A 19,831-nucleotide genomic window follows, 5' to 3' on the forward strand; every position below is an offset into this window, starting at 1 on the left:
TGGATTCTCCATGAACAACCCTCGAAGCTGGGTGAGCTTCCGCTCTTTTACTTCCATCCTACCCTTGTTTTCGTGATAAATATTTACCTTTCTGTTTCATCGCAGGAACTGCATAAGGCGGTAGGGGAGATCAATAGCCCACCTCCACAACTAGAGGATCCTGAGCGGGTCCTCGACCCCGGCCTGAAAGAGGATCCGGACATATTCGTGGAGCTGATTGATAGGATTTTCTATCAGCTAAGCTGTGATGACGCCATGGCGGCCATTATAGCCGACTACCCTGGGCTACTGTAAGTGCATCTAGTGCCACCGCTAGTTGGTTTTGGAGTATTGACGACAAACCTAGTTGAGGGACTAATGTGTTTGTGAGAATTGCAGGATAACACAGGTAGAAGTCCCTCATTGATTCGGTTTTACTACCAGAGATGACCCCTAAAAATGTATGAAGACATTGAAGTCAAAGGTGGTATATGAAGATATTCACATTGAGGACTATGAAAAGAGAAGACACTATATGAAGCCTATGGAGCTCGAAGACTTAGATCTTACGTAGTTCTTTTTCTGTTATGTTGAGTCATAGGAACCACCGTACTATTAAGTGGGTCCAGGAGAACCAGTCAGAATGACTGAAGTGATGCCTAAAACAAAAACCTATGTCTTCGAGTGAAGACAATGAGAGCGAATCTTGTCCAGAGCCGGACAAGTCAGCTTTGCTTGTAGCCCAAGTAAAGTTGCCATGTGAGTTTGAAATCTGACCGTTGGGACACGTGTCAGTTCCTTAGTGACCCAGGGTCATTTCGGACAAATCAGGTCGGGTTGCCAAGTGGCTATAAATAGCCCACCCCCTGCAACCATCAACGGTTGGCTGCTCAGATTGAGAGTACGGCTTTTGTCGTTTGAGAGCAACCCACCTCGAAGCCCTTGAGAGAGAATTCCTTGCGAGGATAAAGCCCTAACCACCCAGAGCCAGAGAGAATTGGGCATCACTTAAGTCTTCTTGTCTGTGTGATATGAAGACTTATTACACTTGAGGACTGTGCATCCTTCAGACGGTTAGGCGTCACGTTCTGAGCATCCAAGAGACATTGTGGATTGCCAGTGAACGAAGTCTGTGAAGGTTTGGGAGTCTACCTTGAAGACTTACCAGAGTGATTGGGCGAGATCTATGTGACCTTAGCTCAAGGAGAATACGGTGAGGACTGGGTGTCCTGAGCTGCGTGTTCAGGACTGGGTGTCTGGGACTGTGTGTCCTAACGTTTAAATACCTAGCCGCTCCAACCAGACGTACAGTTGTCATAGCAACTGGAACTGGTCCAACAAATCATTGTCTTCAACGAGTCACTGGTTTCATCTTACTTCCTTTTACTTACTGATTACTCATTGTGAAGTCATTGCATGTCTGTTCTATCTTTTGTCTTCACAACGTGAGTGTATGATCTGTTTGGCTTCATAATATCTTCCTACCTGATCCTTATTACACTGCAGCCATTTGTCACTGTGCTTTCACTCTGTTGATACTTGACCATGGCTTGCCTAGTGTAGTCTACCTTCCGCTGCATAGTAATAGGCATATCTCTGCTGTTTGTCTTCATAACTTCACGTTTTGAAGACTTTCATAAAAATCGCCTATTCAGCCCCCCTCTAGTCGATATAACGCACTTTCAATTGGTATCAGAGCAAGGTGCTCCCTTGTTCTGTGTGATTCGGTTTAACCACCTGGAGTTTTAGCTATGTCGACTGCAGGGATAATTAAAGTCTCCACTGCGTGCCCCGTCTTCGATGGAACTGAATATCCCTACTAGAAGAATAAGATGCGTATGCATCTTGAAGCCATTGACGTCGACCTATGGTATGTCGTCGAGAACGGCGTTCCCAAGGCTGGAGAAGGTGTCACTGCTGCTGATGTCAAGAAATTCGTTCAACTGGACTCTACTGCCAAGAATATCATCTGTGGTCATCTGACTAAAGGACAGTACGGCCGTGTGAGTGCTTTGAAGACATCCAAGCCGGTCTAGGACTGGCTCTCCAAGGTCAATGAAGGCATCTCAACCCAGAGAGATCAAAGAATCAGTGTTCTTCGCAATCTCTTCAACCGCTTCAAGTGAAATGACAATGAGAATGTCCAGCACACATTTGACCGACTCACTGACATCACAAATGAGCTTCAAGCCCTCGGCGCCACTGAGATTACCAAACACGAAATCGTCAAGACGCTGCTGAGATCACTTGATAGTTCGTTTGACATACTGGCCCTGATGATTCAAGAACGTCCTGATTTCAAGACACTCGAACCGTCTGACATACTTGAGAGGCTCAACACACATGAGTTCCAGCTTTCGGAGAAAAGAGAGATCTACGGTCCAAACTATGGGCGAACTCGTGCCTTGAAGGCAAAACCTGTCTCCTCATCTGAAGAAGAATCTGACAGCAGTTCTGATGACCCTGAAGACATTGGAAGGGAACTTGCTATGCTTGTCAAGAAGTTCCAAAAATTCACCAAGAAGAAAGGCTTCAGAAAGTCTTCCCGATCAAGTTCAAGGAATGATGAAGCTCCTGCTCATGACTACAAGAAGAAAACATGTCACAAGTGCAAGAAACTTGGCCACTTCATCTCTGAGTGTCCACAGTGGGACAATGAGAACAAAAAGAAGAAGAAGAAGAGAAAGGAATATGACTCTAACGACAAGAAGAAGAAGAAGAAATACCCAAAGTCTTCTTCCAAGTCTTCCTCAAAGTCTTCATCACACAAGAAGAGCTCATCTGGCAAGGCACGTGCGTTTGTTGGCAAGGAAATGGATTCAGAGGAGGAGTCTGCTTCTGAAGAGGCAGAGGTGGAGTCTGAAGAGGAATCCGACTCAGGCGTCGCGAGTCTGGCTACAGCATACGTTGCCAAGTCCATCTTCAACACTGAAGACAATGACTTCATCACCGACACCGATGCAAATGACAAGGACTGCTCCGCTTCTACCTACTGCTTCATGGCACGCGGTGCCAAGGTAAACACGCGCACTACTCACTATCAAACATCTAGTGATGATGACTCTGATTGTGGTTCAAAACCTAGCTACAAAACACTTGCTAAAATTGCAACTGAACAACAGAAAGCTATGGAACACATTCAAAAACTGTTAGACAGAAGCGACAATCTGTTAGGTGCTGAAATGACTCGATCTGAATCCTTAATTGAAGACATAAAAAATCTTCACGTTAAGTATCAGGAACTTGAAAGTCGTCATGAAACTCTCTCAACAACTCATGAAAAGCTTTCCTATGATTATCTTCAAAGGAAGCAAGATCTTGAGAAATTGAGAGCGGTTCATGAAGATCTTCAAACGGAAAACGAGTCACTTCGCACCAAACAAATCAGTCCCGCTCAGGAAGGATTTGAACCACCATGTCTTAAATGCATTGAGCGTGATAATGCTACTTCTATTGCTGAATGTTCTACTGCTACTGCTGTTGCAATATCTTCAACTGTTGATGCGGTAACTAACCCCTCTGTTGAGGATACCACCGCTATTGCTGATGAGAATGCTAGGTTGAAGACATTGCTTGAAACAAGGATGTACAAAAGTCTTCAAGGGCATCAGACACTATGTGATGTCCTCAAAAAGCAGATTCTGAACCGAAACCCTAGGAAAGAGGGTGTTGGGTTCGTAAGGAAAATAAATGCAGATGGCTCCTACTGGAAACCTGAGCAGTACCCCAAAACCACATGGGTTGCTGCAAAGGAACCTTCAGCAAATCTATCCAATTTATCTGGCTTCACTTGTGCTAACCCCATTATCATTGATGAATCCTTTGATGCAAACTATAAACTGTTTAAGAATCAGAATGGTGAAGTGTTTGCCAGGTACATTGGTACTAACTGCAGGAATGGACCGCCTATGAAGAAGATCTGGGTTCCGAAAACGTGTCTGGAAGATCTTCCTGTGAATGTCTTCATGACACCTCACATGAAGAAGACAAACCTCAGACCAAAGGCATCATACGGTCCAAAGGCTTCATACAGACAGAGGACTCACCTGATTCGCACTAACGCAAATGTTTTGCAGGGAAACCATACTCAGGCATATGAATATGAGAGCCGTTCATCAAACCGTCATGTCCATATGACCAAGAACTATTCTGCCTATTCTTATGAGTACTATTGTCCACCTGCTAGACTATTTGCTAGGGCTCCAAAGCCAAAATTCTCAGATGCTGCACTTAGACTTATTGCTTCTAAGCCACCCTTGAAGATGTGGGTGGTTAAAGAAGCTTAACCCTCTTTTGCAGGGAAAGGTCTCCAGCAGAAAACCAAAATCTTCTGACGCTATTGCTAGGGACCTTAAACATCTTGTAGGGCGCAAGATCAAATTCCCAAATGGTCTTACTATGTACTTCGTACCTGAATCGCTTGCTACACTTCCTATTAGTCCTAACCTGGATCTAAGCTTTCATAACCCACTGGTTCGTCAAATGTTTTTGCTTCACAATGCTCTTGGTGAAGCCTATCCCCCTAACTGCACTGTAGGGTACGACACCAGTGTCTTCAGAATGGATTATTGACAGTGGGTGTACAAATCACATGACTGGCAAAAGAAGTCTTCTTATGGACTCAACCTTACATCCATCCGACAAGAGCCACATCACATTTGCTGACACTGGTAAAAGTAAGGTATTGGGTCTAGGTAGAGTTGCAATCTCAAGGGATCAACACATGGATAAAGTCATGCTTGTTGAATCCCTTGGCTTCAACTTAATGTCTGTCTCAATGCTTTGCGATTTGAACATGATTGTAATGTTTGGAAAATATCGTTGCCTTGTACTAATGGAATCTGACAGGTCTCTAGTGTTTGAAGGGTATCGAAAAGATGATTTGTACGTGGTAGATTTCTCAGCAGGGCCACAGCTTGCAGTATGTCTTCTAGCAAAGGCTTCAGAATGCTGGCTCTGGCATCGGAGGCTTGGACATGCTGGCATGAGGAACCTCCACACCCTTGCGAAGAAGAAGCATGTCATAGGCATCGAGGGCATCAAGTTCAAAAAGGACCACTTATGCGGTGCCTGTGAAGCAGGGAAGATGACGAGGGCCAAACATCCCTCGAAGACAATCATGACTACTACTCAACCCTTCGAACTGCTTCACATGGATCTTTTCGGTCCCACTCATTACTCAACTCTAGCTACTACAGCTTGCCTCTATGGCTTCGTTATTGTTGAGGATTATTCTAGATATACTTGGGTGCACATAATCCTTTACAAGACTGAAGTGCAGGATGTCTTCAGACGCTTCGCCAATCGAGCTATGAACAATTTTGGCGCCAAGATAAAGCACATCAGAAGTGGCAATGGCACTGAATTCAAGAACACTGGCCTTGATACATATCTTGATACCTTGGGCATCACACATGAATTCTCAGCCCCGTACACGCCACAGCAGAATGGCATCGTCGAACGCAAGAACAGAACACTAATTGAGATGGCCAGAACGATGCTAGATGAATACAAGACCCCAAGACAATTCTGGCCTGAAGCCATTGATACTGCATGTCATACAATCAATCGTGTTTATCTTCACAAGCTACTGAACAAGACATCTTATGAGCTACTTACTGGCAAAAAGCCAAATGTCAGTTACTTCAGAGTATTTGGCGCAAGGTGCTGGATCAAGGACTCACATCACACCTCAAAATTTGCACCAAAAGCACATGAGGGTTTTATGCTTGGATATGGAAAGGATTCGCACTCCTACAGAGTCTTCAGTCTCTTTCATTACAAAGTGGTTGAAACAGTGGATGTGCGGTTTGATGAGACCAACGGATCACAAAGAGAGCAGCTGCCAAGTGTGCTAGATGAAGTTCCATCCAGTGAATCAATCAAGCTAATGGGAACTGGAGAAATTATACCTTCTAAAGCTCATCCTGAAGAAGAACTTATCATTTCAGCACCTGATGAACATGAAGACAATGCTCAGCCTGAAGACATTCCTTCCAACAACGACAATGAACGGCAAGAGCAAAGTCTTCGCCTTGTACATCCTCGCGTTGCCAATGAAGTGCAGATTGAAAGAATAATTGATAGCATCAATGCACCTGGTCCACTCACTCGTTCAAGGGCAACTCAGCTAGCAAATTTCTGTGGGCACTTCGCATTCGTCTCAATATCAGAACCCAAGAAAGTTGAAGAAGCCTTCATGGAACCTGAATGGATTCAAGCTATGCAAGAAGAGCTTCAACAGTTTGAGCTAAATAATGTATGGGAACTAGTTAAGCGTCCTGATCCACGGAAGCACAACATAATAGGGACCAAATGGATATATCGCAACAAGCAAGATGAGCATGGTCAAGTTGTCAGAAACAAAGCTCGTCTCGTTGCTCAAGGATATACTCAAGTGGAAGGCATTGACTTCAACGAAACATTTGCTCCTGTGGCTAGGCTTGAAGCCATCCGCATACTGCTGGCCTATGCAAATCATCATAACATACTTCTATATCAAATGGATGTGAAGAGTGCTTTTCTCAATGGCAAGATTGAAGAGGAAGTGTATGTTGCACAACCGCCTGGCTTTGAAAATCCAAAACATCCTGACATGGTATACAAGCTCAACAAGGCACTGTATGGCCTCAAACAAGCCCCTAGGGCCTGGTATGACACACTCAAATACTTCCTGAATAGCAAAGGCTTCATACCTAGTTCCCTAGATCCCACTCTTTTCACAAAGACATATGATGGTGAACTGTTTGTGTGCCAAATATATGTGGATGACATTATCTTCGGCTGCACCAATCAGAAGTACAGTGAAGAGTTTGGCTATATGATGCAAGAGCAATATCAGATGTCTATGATGGGGGAGCTGAAGTTCTTCCTTGGTCTTCAAATACGACAACAACGCAATGGCATCTTCATATCTCAAGAGAAGTATCTCAAAGATTGCCTGAAGAAGTTCGGTATGCAGGACTGCAAAGGCTTCACAACACCAATGCCAGCCAAACATCATCTGGGTCCTGACGACAATGGTAAAGAGTTCGATCAAAAGGTATACCGCTCCATGATTGGTTCTTTACTTTATCTATGTGCATCTAGGCCAGATATTATGCTTAGTGTTTGCATGTGTGCTCGATTTCAAGCGGCACCAAAGGAATCGCATCACTTAGCTGTGAAGCGAATTCTTCGATATTTGGCTCACACCCCAACTCTAGGATTATGGTATCCAAAGGGCTCAGAGTTTGATTTGGTAGGATTCTCGGATGCTGATTATGCTGGTGACAAAGTTGATCGCAAGTCTACATCAGACACATGTCACTTTCTGGGACGATCACCTGTGTGTTGGTCTTCAAAGAAGCAAAACTGTGTATCTCTCTCCACTGCTGAATCTGAATACATTGCTGCTGGATCTTGCTACGCTCAGCTTCTGTGGATGAAGCAAACACTCAAGGACTATGGCATTCATCTGAAGCAAGTGCCACTTTACTGCGACAACGAAAGCGCCATCAAGATTGCCAACAACCTAGTTCAGCACTCGAAGACAAAGCACATTGAAATTCGTCATCACTTTCTCAGAGATCATGTTGTGAAGGAAGACATTGATATCATACACGTCAAAACTGAAGAGCAATTGGCAGATATCTTCACCAAGCCCTTGGATGAGAAGAGGTTTTGCAAGTTACGGTGTGAGCTGAATATCCTAGAATCCTCAAATGTCCTGTGATCAGGCACACATCCTAACCCTTATGCATATTGATGACTTAGATGTGCATCACACGAAGTAAAGTATATCTTCAATCAATGAAGACATACATTCTAAGTGTGAATACATTAATGTGGAATTTGACTTCGGAGCGCCACGATAATTGTGCGCCGTGTCTGGGTCTAATGCTTCCTATACGGTGGGTAACGCCACCACCAAATGTTCTATTTTGAAGTGTTTCACTCATGGCATTACCTTGCAATGTCTTCACATTTGGTTTGGCTTCAATCTAAACATGTCTTCATGATTATCTTCACTATGTTGATTATATAGATATATACATATACTAGTGTTTTGTCCTCTACAGCATTCACTTATAGCTATGTCTTCTTGTTGAATCTTTTGAACTAAGTGAATGTGATCGGACCCAAACCTCTCTATGCTTTCTATCTCAAAATTCTATCTCTCCAAGTCATATGCATTCTATTGAAACTGTCGAATGTCTTCTCTGCGTCCTTGTCAGCAGAAGACACAGAGACAACACTTAAGTTCGTTTTCAATGCTCATTTATCCACATGAAATCCGGAGAAGTAGGAACGACCACCCAACAATCCAGGCGTGCATGGGACGTGGAACTGCCCCCAAAATACCGCATGATGGCCACGTATTACTCAAATGCGAATCGCCAGGGGCACCTGTGTAATAGCACAGTGCCGCCCATGTGCCTATAAATACACACTCAAAGCGGTAATTATCTCTTCTTCCACCCTCGCACGAACCCTAGCGCCACCGCTAGCTCTCGACGACGCCGGCGACGAAGCGCTTCGCTGCCGCAACCTCTCTGACGCCGTCTTCATGTCGACCGCGGACATCGTCCTCTCTGCCATCGCCGTAGGTCTCCTCCGTCGCCAAGTTAGGGCACGGACGAGTGAACTGCTCGGCCTCATCTCCCACTCCGTCTAGCAGTTCTCAGTGTGGTAAATAAAACTCCCTTTTTACAGCACCATTGATCCTATTGATCTGTCACTTTCTACCACAAGTCGTTTTTGTTCACACAAACTAGATCTCTCTCAAACTGCATCTCATAACATGCCTAGTATATTCACTTGTGCTTCACAAAGTAGTTAGATTCCTCACTTGTACTGATCTGTGGATTCGTACAAATCTGGAACCAACTTCTTATCTATGAGTGAATGTCTTCGCACGATGAGGTCAATGTCTTCTAAACTGATTTATCTTCAAAATCTTCTGAGAATGCATATGACCTCTTCCCCTTCCCTCGCACCTTAATGCTGTCACAGGTACATGTCCGTGGGAGAATCCTTTGGTTCTCATAGTCTGCATTCATTTGCAGAGTTCTTACAGCATCACATAAATTCTCCTGAAGCCAGTTCCTGTTGGTCCAGCAAAAGAAAGCCTTTGAAGCCTTTGAACGTCTTGAAGCCTTCCAAGTTAAGGTTTATGGCTTCAGAAACAGCAGCAAGGAAGGGGGGCAGACAGCGACGTGGAGGAACATCCAAAGATCTGCCTGATGAACTGGCAGAAATGTATAAAACATATCCTGAAGAGAATTATGGTCAGCGCAAGACCCGAATCCAATGGATTCGACGCTATTGGGCAGAACAATGGTTCAAATACCGCTTCACAACCCAAGAGTATGCTGAGAAAAGTGCAATCAAAAGACCGTGGGGAGACATCTTATACAAGAATCTTGTACCCAGGTCCAGAGATGAAGCTATTGCCCAAAGCTTCTATCCATGCATGGTTCGTGGGCCACAGCCTGATGATGCACATCCGTCGTCACTACTCTGGTGTCGTGACGACAATCTGTTCAAGCGCAACTTCCAGTTTGCCCAAAACTCAGCGAAGCAGAACAAGAAGAAATTTGGGTTAGACTTCAACCCTGGTCCTTCAGCACCAAGGGCAGATGGCACACGAGAAGCAGAGCCCAATGTCATCGGTCCGTATGCCAACCTTGAAGGCCTCATCACCTACATCTTGGTTCAAGGGACTGCGGTGAATGAGCCTGCAGCTGACACTGAGTCTGATGAAGCGCCTGCAGTGCCTGCAGTGCCGAAGCCAAAACAGTTGAAGAAGCCAAAAGCTTCAAAGCCGGCCCCTTCACCAAAAATCTCAAAGGCGAAGCCATTGGAAACTGCACCTCCTGAAGACAGTGTGCAGTCTGAAGACTTATCACGCGTCTCAAGGCACCAGAAGGCCAAAATGCCTCTGTCTCACACTGGCAAAGAGCTCACAGCTGCTGCCATCCTGCGCAGCGAAGCCATTGATCTGTCAAGTGAAGAAGATCTTGCAGATGACGCTCTTGAGCAACTCATCAAGAGCAAAGAAGAAGCAGAAATCTTCAATAATCTGCCTCTCTTTGATGTCTCCATCATCCACAGCTTCATTGACGAGTGGTTTGACACGCCAAACATCAGCTTTGAAGATTTGCAGCTACCCATTGGCCTCAGTGTCGCCTTCCAAGGCGCCATTGCTTCAGAACTTGCAATTGCCCAGCGCATTGTTGAACTGAAGCAGAAGATTGACTATGAAAAGGCTCAGTTCAAGAAGCACATGGCAAAGCTCAGCGTGCAGGAAGTGAAGAACTTCAAGACAATGATGCATGAGCTAAAGGAAAACTTTCTGAAGAAGCGTGCAGAAGCTCAGGGTTCATGTGAGCGGATGAAGACTCTGGCTGACAGATGTTTACAAGCCTACAATGAGGCTGAGAAGCGCAAGACACTTGGGCTTCCTGGCATCGACCCCAAGATGGCCGCAAAGAAAAAGAAGAAGACTATTCCAGCCGAACCAGAGGCACCAAGGCAGGAAGCAGTTCCGCTTGTCTTCCCAACTGCAACAACTGGCTCGAAGGCAAAGAGTCGGTCAACAGCTTCAGAGCTCAAGAAGACAAGAACTGCAGAGGCTGAAGCCAGGAAGAGGAAACACTCTGAAGCCTCTCCTTCTGCCCCCACTCAGAAAAAGCGAAAGATCAAGAAAGCTCGGGCTGCTCCCACAGAGCCCTTGATAGTTGAACCCATTTCTATGGTTCACCCTGACGCAGAATGTCAATTGACGGTTCATGAGCCTGCTTCCACAGAGGCTCCTGAAGCTGAAGACATTCCAGCAGCCGACCCCATCGCTGCTGAAGACATTGGTCATCATGACAATGTAGAAGATGATGCAGCCCTTCCTCAGTTAGAACACAGCGAACTCATCAGCGTTGGTCGTCCACTGACGCCAATTGCACAGGATGCTTCATGGGCGGATCGCCCTCAAGAGGAAGAAGACTATGAGGCCCAGCCAACTCCAACTCCTTAGGCGTCGTCTGCGTTCCGCAGGCTTCGCAAAGGTCCAAGGCCTCAAGTCTCTGCTGAAGACATTCCGGCTGCATCAGCTACAGATGAAGTACCACAAGATCCCACTCCCCTGCTCCACCAAGAAGCAGTTCTCCAAGAGAACGTGCTTGTGTCCGACCCTCCAGCTCGTCAAGTGGAGGAAGCAAATCGTGAGGCTGCCACATCTAACATTGAAGATAATGTGGAGCCCTCCCCACCAAAAGCTTTAGAAGACAGCGAAGCTACTGATCCTGACACTTCTGTTCCTGAGTCTGCTGCCGGTCCACAATTCAACTACCATGTTCAGCACAGGCCTCAGGTTCAGAAGCCAATCCCAAGACTGCCAAGGTTCCTAGGTTCTGCATCAGCACCTGGTTCCTTCAACATCAATAGCTTCAGGGCAGATAATACTTTCTTCAATAGCTCCAAGAACCCCTATTCAAGGGAAAGGATTTCATCAGATAGGTTCTGGAGCTATCCTCAGTGCAGCTACTACTCTTGCATACTATACAACCAAGGTCGCATTTTCCCGCACAAGCGCCTTGATGTTGAAGCTATTGCTGGTCTGCCCTATCTAGAGGAAGCGTTGGATTGCTTCAAACAAGTGGGTCTGCTACAGTTTGTCACTGATGAAGCGCATTGGAACGAAGAGCTCCTGCTACAATTCTATGTCACACTGCACATCAAAGGATACAACAGAGATCCGAAGACTTGGGTCCTGGAGTGGATGACCGGCAATGTTCATCACGAAGCCAATGCATTTGATATCATTGAGCTCACTAGCCTGCCCACTCCAGGTGAATTCTTCGAGCAAGGCTATCGGCTACACACTGAAGCTATTGAGAGCATATTTCAGAGGCCTGAACCGAATATGAGTCAGATGCTCTCCATGATGAAGCCATTGCCCCACGATGCTCCTTATCCCACAGAGTTCTTCGTTGAAGACCTTGAGTACCTGCCCAGGACCATCTATCACATCATCCGGCGGACTCTCTGGCCCATTAAAGGACACTCTCCAAATGCCAAGATCGAGGGTGCAATGAAGACTCTGATATTTTGTATCCTTCATGGCAAATGCTTCAATGCACAGGATTTCTTCATACGCCAACTAGATGCATCAGGCTCAGATCTGTTTGGTTTAAAGTTCTATGCTCCTTGGGTAATGAGGCTGATCAAACTTCACTCTACCATCTCGTATCAGCCCTCAGCCCGCAACCATCGGATCTTCTTGCCTGATGTGGATACCTCTGCTGAAGCCATTTATCCTGAACCTGCCAAGCAACCTCTGAGTCTTCAGAATGCAGAACACCAGAGCTTCACTCAAAACGTTGAAGGTGTTGAAGCCATCTCCAGGGTATATCCTTTGGCTGGCACTACACGCGCACCACATCCTACTTCAACTGAAGCCACTGACAGTGCCACTGCTTCAAGACCCAAGAAGCGCACTCGTGTTCTCAATGATCGAGAGCTTCTTGTGGCCCTTCATCAAAAGCAGGATAGGCATCATGACTGGTTGAAGAGATAGATGAAAAGCCTCTTGGTGGATGTAAATCGCATCCGAAATCTTGCCACCAAGAATGCATTCGTTGCCCATGAAACCTGTCGCCGCACATGGAAAGGGATAATGATGATGCTTTCTGAAGCTGATCTTCAAGAGGATGGCTTCACTGAAAGATTCAAGTTTGACTCGACACCTCCTCGAAGAGCTGTGCTGCTGGGAACTCCATCCCTTGAAGATTCTGAGTTCTCTTCCTCTGCTGCCACAGTCACTGCTAGAATCATTGAGGAAGAAGACGATGCTACTTCACCGCCATATGCTTCAGCACCTCCAAGCTCTTCTGCACCGCCAACCAACACCAACAACCCTGGTACTTCACCTACTCCTCATGGGAACGAGTAGAGACTCTATGTCTTCAAACCTTTTTGGTCATTACTGACAAAAGGGGGAGAAGCATATGAGATATTGAGTCTTCAAGCGGGTTCATATGGGCGGGTGCCTTATATTTTGATTCGTGCTTACAACTCTCATTTTTTGCTACATTTGGCTCTTATGAGTTATAACACTTAAACTAGATGGTCGTCTGCTACTTGTTTGCCACCTTGTTTTGCGAAGATAAATTCCGCATGTGCGACGATAAATTCCGCACTTAGCTCATTCTGCAGACGTCCATTTTCCATTATGCATGTCATTATCTTGATATACTTTCACATGCATAGTGGATTGTCATCATAAGCTGAAGTGGATCTCCACAAGTACAACCTGCCATGTGCATTTGCATTCCAAAAGCAAATTAACTTATATGCACATCTTCAGGGGAGCCCTTGCAACTTATGAAGACAATTCCTTATCCTTTACAATTTCATAGATTATATTCCCCATTGAAAACATCAACTAGTTTGTCATCAATCACCAAAAAGGGGGAGATTGTAAGTGCATGTAGTGCCACCCCTAGTTGGTTTTGGAGTATTGACGACAAACCTAGTTGAGGGACTAATGTGTTTGTGAGAATTGCAGGATAACACAGGTAGAAGTCCCTCATTGATTCGGTTTTACTACCAGAGATGACCCCTAAAAATGTATGAAGACATTGAAGTCAAAGGTGGTATATGAAGATATTCACATTGAAGACTATGACAAGAGAAGACACTATATGAAGCCTATGGAGCTCGAAGACTTAGATCTTACGTAGTTCTTTTTCTGTTATGTTGAGTCATAGGAACCACCGTACTGTTAAGTGGGGTCCAGGAGAACCAGTCAGAATGACTGAAGTGATGCCTAAAACAAAAACCTATGTCTTCGAGTGAAGACAATGAGAGCGAATCTTGTCCAGAGCCGGACAAGTCAGCTTTGCTTGTAGCCCAAGTAAAGTTGCCATGTGAGTTTGAAATCTAACCGTTGGGACACGTGTCAGTTCCTTAGTGACCCATGGTCATTTCGGACAAATCAGGTCGGGTTGCCAAGTGGCTATAAATAGCCCACCCCTACAACCATCAACGGTTGGCTGCTCAGATTGAGAGTACGGCTTTTGTCGTTTGAGAGCAACCCACCTCGAAGCCCTTGAGAGAGAATTCCTTGCGAGGATAAAGCCCTAACCACCCAGAGCCAGAGAGAATTGGGCATCACTTAAGTCTTCTTGTCTGTGTGATATGAAGACTTATTACACTTGAGGACTGTGCATCCTCCAGACGGTTAGGCGTCACGTTCTGAGCATCCAAGAGACATTGTGGATTGCCAGTGAATGAAGTCTGTGAAGGTTTGGGAGTCTACCTTGAAGACTTACCAGAGTGATTGGGTGAGGTCTATGTGACCTTAGCTCAAGGAGAATACGGTGAGGACTGGGTGTTCTGAGCTGCGTGTTCAGGACTGGGTGTCCGGGACTGTGTGTCCTAAGGTTTAAATACCTAGCTGCTCCAACCAGACGTACAGTTGTCACAGCAACTGGAACTGGTCCAACAAATCATTGTCTTCAACGAGTCACTGGTTTCATCTTACTTCCTTTTACTTACTGATTACTCATTGCGAAGTCATTGCATGTCTGTTCTATCTTTTGTCTTCACAACGTGAGTGTATGATCTGTTTGGCTTCATAATATCTTCCTACCTGATCCTTATTACACTGCAGCCATTTGTCACTGTGCTTTCACTCTGTTGATACTTGACCATGGCTTGCCTAGTGTAGTCTACCTTCCGCTACATAGTAATAGGCATATCTCTGCTGTTTGTCTTCATAACTTCACGTTTTGAAGACTTTCATAAAAATCGCCTATTCACCCCCCCTCTAGTCGATATAACGCACTTTCAGCTATTCCCAGCCTCGTAGGTAAATGAGACTGGAGTCCCAACCTTTGAAAAGGATTTCCTTTTATGCACTTCACCTACCGTATACAAACGGTGTTTTATAGGGAAGGCCCTCGGGACGCCATGCTGAGCCCACGGCGACTTGCCAACAAGGGGTTTCAAATCCGGATAGGCTAAAAAGGAAGGCGGTCCGGACGGAGACGCTGGCACAGAGGTATGATGCAACACCTCACTCCGTGGTTGTCGTCTTTAAAAACATAATAACACCAGTGTTTCCTAGAAGGAAGAACGCTCGCCGGACAATATCCGGAGAGGTCGCCGATCATGCCTCTACCAGTCAGGCTCCAGGGCCGGACACAGAGGCGGAAGCTGACACGAGGTACACGCCAGATGCTCCTTCTACAGAGGATGCAGATAAGATATCCTCTACGAATTCCAAAGTGGAGAGCGCCATGAATCATAGGCGTCGCCGAGCCGTACTCCGTGACGCTTGTTTCTCTCGAGAGGCGTTTGATGCATTCAACTTGGGAGATGCGTACATCCGTGCTGCTCAAAATGGTGTAGCTAGAGCCACGGACCAGTATGTAAAGGATGTACGGGTAAGAAAATTTGATGAGTATAAATAAATATATATATATATATATATATATATATATATATATATATATATATATATATATATATATATCAGTAGCCCCTGAGACTTGAAACAGTTGGCACAACTGATTTAAGGATTGTTTATTGTGCAGGTTCTTGCAGAGAAGAATACTCGACTGTCATAGGAGCTGGAGGAATGCAAGACCCAACTTCGGGCCGCCGTTGCCGCATTGAAGGAACCTGAAAAATCCCCAGCTGGTAACATTTGTTTCAAAGAATGATAGGTACCATATAGTGTGCGGCATGGCTGCAGATCTAACAATAGATATTGCAGATGACTCCGGAGAGAATCCGAAGGACCAGCATGTCGTACAACAGCTAAAGGCTGGCGAACGCGTGCTGACTGAGGTCATGCGGGAGAAAAACAATCTCCAAGACGCCAATACCAAGCTGAGCGTGGAACTGAAAGATGTTCGAGCCCAGCTTGCGGACTCCGTGAAGGAGAATAAGTGGCTTCGACGCGGCATTTTCTGTAAATGCTTGAACGAACCCTTAAAAGAGTGCGGCGGAGAAGCCGGCTAACAGAGTTATGTCTGCAGGTATGCTGACGGGTCATCCCGCGGAGGAGATGCCTGGGTCTGCGGGTGATCTTCTACCCGAGCTCTCACAACTGCACGAACAAGTTCGGCAGGTGATGCAAGGTATTGCCCAGGCCTTGTGGCCATCCATCTTCCTGACAGTAGGCATTGGAGAGCTTGCGGAGAAGCTCAAGGGAGCACGGCGGCGCTTCCGATTATGGAAGATATCGGCCTGCCGTCAAGGTGCCAGGGAAGCCTGGGCCATGGTGAAGACGCGGTATACCAAGGCTGACCCAAACCACATGGCCGAGGTCGGACCTGTGGGGCCCGATGGGAAAGAGATCCCCGTTAGCTTAGTGTATGGGCAAGTAGAATTAGCCGCAAAGTATTCCCAACAGGATTGTAGGCTAGACAGCCTGTTGGATGGTATAGAAGAGGAATTTAGTCAGTCTATATGACTATGTAATTAAAGTGACATGTATAATGCCTTCTAGCCGGATTGTAAATCATTTGTCATGGCGGACATTTTCGCTTCAACCTCGGGACCCGATAGTCCGGAGTGTATCCGAATACCCGCTCAGTTATATAAGAACCGGGGTATGCGTGGAAACCAGGCGTAGGGGTCATTAGTGCTTGAACAGACAAGTACCCAACTAGTTATGTTATATTACATGAGTAGTAAGAAACATCTTCCAGGGAGAATAGTTCCATTAAGGGTTCCTTTCCCTGGGTACGCATGCCCTAAAGTGCATGTCCGGACTGCAAGAGGAGACGCAGGCAAAAACATATGGGGGCACATATGGAAAATAAATAAAAATCATCTTTGTTCACCGACCGAATATTCCCTTAAGAACGCTAGCTCTCGGCTTCACCCAGTCTGAGGTACACATCCGGCTGACCCGACAGTAACAATCGCAGAGGTGCTCCCCTTATGCCCTAGCCGAATTAACGGGAACGTAGGGCATAAATACAAGAGCCAGGCAACCTGGCTTGGCCAAAACTTTAGTCATATCGATGCATATAATGGCGAAGAAAAGGTACATGCGGAAGAATAACACATGTGTGGGGCATGAAGCCCAGATAAATAATTAAGCTTCTGTGTAAGAAGCCCCCAGGTATAATGAGCGCGGTTAGCGCGTCAATAGTGTGCAAGCAAGGCACAAGTTGGCCCTTGAAGGCCTTGAGAAAGAAAAAAAGAAAAAAGAGAGAAAAAAGACAGATAATGCATATGCAAAAAATGGACAGAGGAAGGAGACGAACATAGGGTTCGGCACTAGGCGCAGAATCTTTGGAGCCTGGCTGCGTTCCATGGGTTCGGCTCAAGTCGATTATTCGATGCATCCCGCAGACGGTATGCTCCATCGGTCAAAACTTAGTCAATAATGAAGGGACCTTCCCATTTGGGCTCGAGCTTGGTCTTTTTCTTCTCCGGCAGGGATAGAACTAGCTCGCCAACGTTACAAGTTTTGTCCCGTACTTCTCTGCTTTGGTATCTGCGAGCCTGTTGCTAATAGAATGCGGAACGGGCTTTTGCCACGTCGCGCTCCTCCTCCAGGGTGTCCAGACTGTCCTGCCGATCGAGCTCGGCTTCTCTTTCTTCGTACATGCGCACTCGAGGTGAGTCATGAATTATGTCACAGGGCAGAACCGCCTCTGCGCCGTACACCATAAAGAAGGGTGTGTATCCGGTAGTACGATTCGGCGTGGTCCGCAGCCCCCAGAGTACGGAGTCGAGCTCCTCTACCTAGTGCGTGTTAGACTCCTTTAAGGGCCGCACTAATCTGGGTTTGATGCCGCTCATGATAAGACCATTTGCTCGCTCAACTTGGCCGTTAGTTTGTGGGTGATAGACAGAGGCATAATCGAGCTTAATGCCCATGTTGCTGCACCAGAGTTTTACCTCGTCGGCCGTGAAGTTCGTGTCAATGATGATGCTGTGGGGGACGCCATAACGGTGTACAATCCCGGATATGAAGTCTATCACCGGTCCTGATTCGGCCGTTTTAACAGGTTTGGCTTCTATCCATTTGGTGAATTTATCCACCATGAACAGTAAGTATTTTTTCTTATGGGTTCCCCCTTTAAGGGGTCCAACCATGTCAAGCCCCCAGACCGTGAAGGGCCAGGTAATGGGGATTGTTTGGAGGGCGGTGGGTGGCATGTGGCTTTGGTTTGCAAAAAGCTGGCAACCGACGCGACGTTGGACCAAGTCTTGTGCATCTACCCGGGCCGTCGGCCAATAAAAACCTGTACGGAAGGCCTTGCTTACAAGGGCCCGGGCTGCGGCATGGTGGCCGCTGAGTCCAGCGTGAATTTCTGCCAAAAGCTTCCGCCCTTCCTCTTTGGAGATGCACCTTTGAAGGACTCCGGTAGTGCTTTTTTATACAGCTCTCCCTCATGGACCCTGTAGGCTTTAGATCGCCGCACTATGCAGCGTGCCTCATTTTGGTCCTCAGGAAGTTCCTGCCTAGTTAGGTAGGCCAGGAATGGTTTTGTCCACGGGGTGATGATGGCCATTATTACGTGGGCTGAAGGTGTTATTTCGGTGGCAGAGCCTCCGATTATGTCAGAGTGTTCGGTAACGGGCATTTTGGCCGGGTCCGGACTATTGTTACCGGTGTCCCCTTCCCATACCATGGATGGCTTAAACAACCTCTCCAAAAAGATGTTGGGGGGACCGCATCGTGTTTTGCGCCGATGCGGGTGAGGATATCCGCCGCCTGATTGTTTTCCCGTGCCACATGGTGAAATTCGAGCCCCTCGAACCGAGCTGACATCTTTAGGACGGCATTGCGATAGGCCGCCATCTTCAGATCCTTGGCATCGAATTCTCCATTTATTTGGGATATTGTGAGGTTCGAATCCCCACGCACCTCCAGGCGTTGAATGCCCATGGAAACTGCCATCCGAAGACCATGTAACAGGGCTTCATATTCGGCTACGTTGTTGGAGTCTGTATACAGTATTTGTAGTACGTATTTAACTGTATCTCCGGTTGGGGACGTCAGGACGACGCCAGCCCCCAGACTAGCCAGCATTTTGGAGCCATCGAAGTGCATGATCCAATTGGAGTATGTGCCGTACTGTGACAGAGCTCGGATTTTGGCCGGATTTGCTTCAATTTCTCTACCGGAGACAATGAAACCCAGGAGCTTTCCGGCTGGTACACCGAAAACGCATTTTTCCGGATTGAGCTTGATGTTGTATGTTCGGAGGTTGTCGAATGTGAGCCTCAAGTCGTCTATTAGAGAGTCGACGTGTTTGGTTTTGACGACCACATCATCTATGTATGCCTCTACTGTTTTGCCGATCTGTTTCTCCAGACATGTCTAAATCATGCGCTGATATGTTGCGCCGGCGTTTTTGAGCCCAAAAGGCATTGTGTTGAAACAGAAGGGGACGTATGGTGTGATAAATGCCGTTGCAGCTTGGTCAGACTCCGCCATCTTGATTTGGTGGTAGCCGGAGTATGCGTCGAGGAAACACAATGAACCGTGTCCTGCGGTAGCATCGATAATTTGATCGATGCGGGGGAGGGGGAAGGGATCCTTTGGGCAAGCCTTGTTGAGGTCCTTGAAATCGACACATAGGCGCCAGGATTTGTCCTTCTTTGGTACCATCACCAGGTTTGCTAGCCAGTCCGGGTGTTTTATTTCTCTAATGGATAATACAATGAAAAAGTATTAGCACCGACAATTGGAATGAATGTAATATTGGTGAGAAATACGTACTCCCCCAAGCTTAGGCTTTTGGCCTAAGTTGGTCTACGCCCATGGGTCAAAGTAGCCCTCTCCGGTGTAATGAGGAGGATCCTGGGGGTTCCACTGGTTAGCGAGGTCCTGTGGATCCCA

The sequence above is a fragment of the Triticum dicoccoides genome, chromosome 7A, assembly GCF_002162155.2.
Source record: "Triticum dicoccoides isolate Atlit2015 ecotype Zavitan chromosome 7A, WEW_v2.0, whole genome shotgun sequence".
NCBI classification, from domain to species: domain Eukaryota; kingdom Viridiplantae; phylum Streptophyta; class Magnoliopsida; order Poales; family Poaceae; genus Triticum; species Triticum dicoccoides.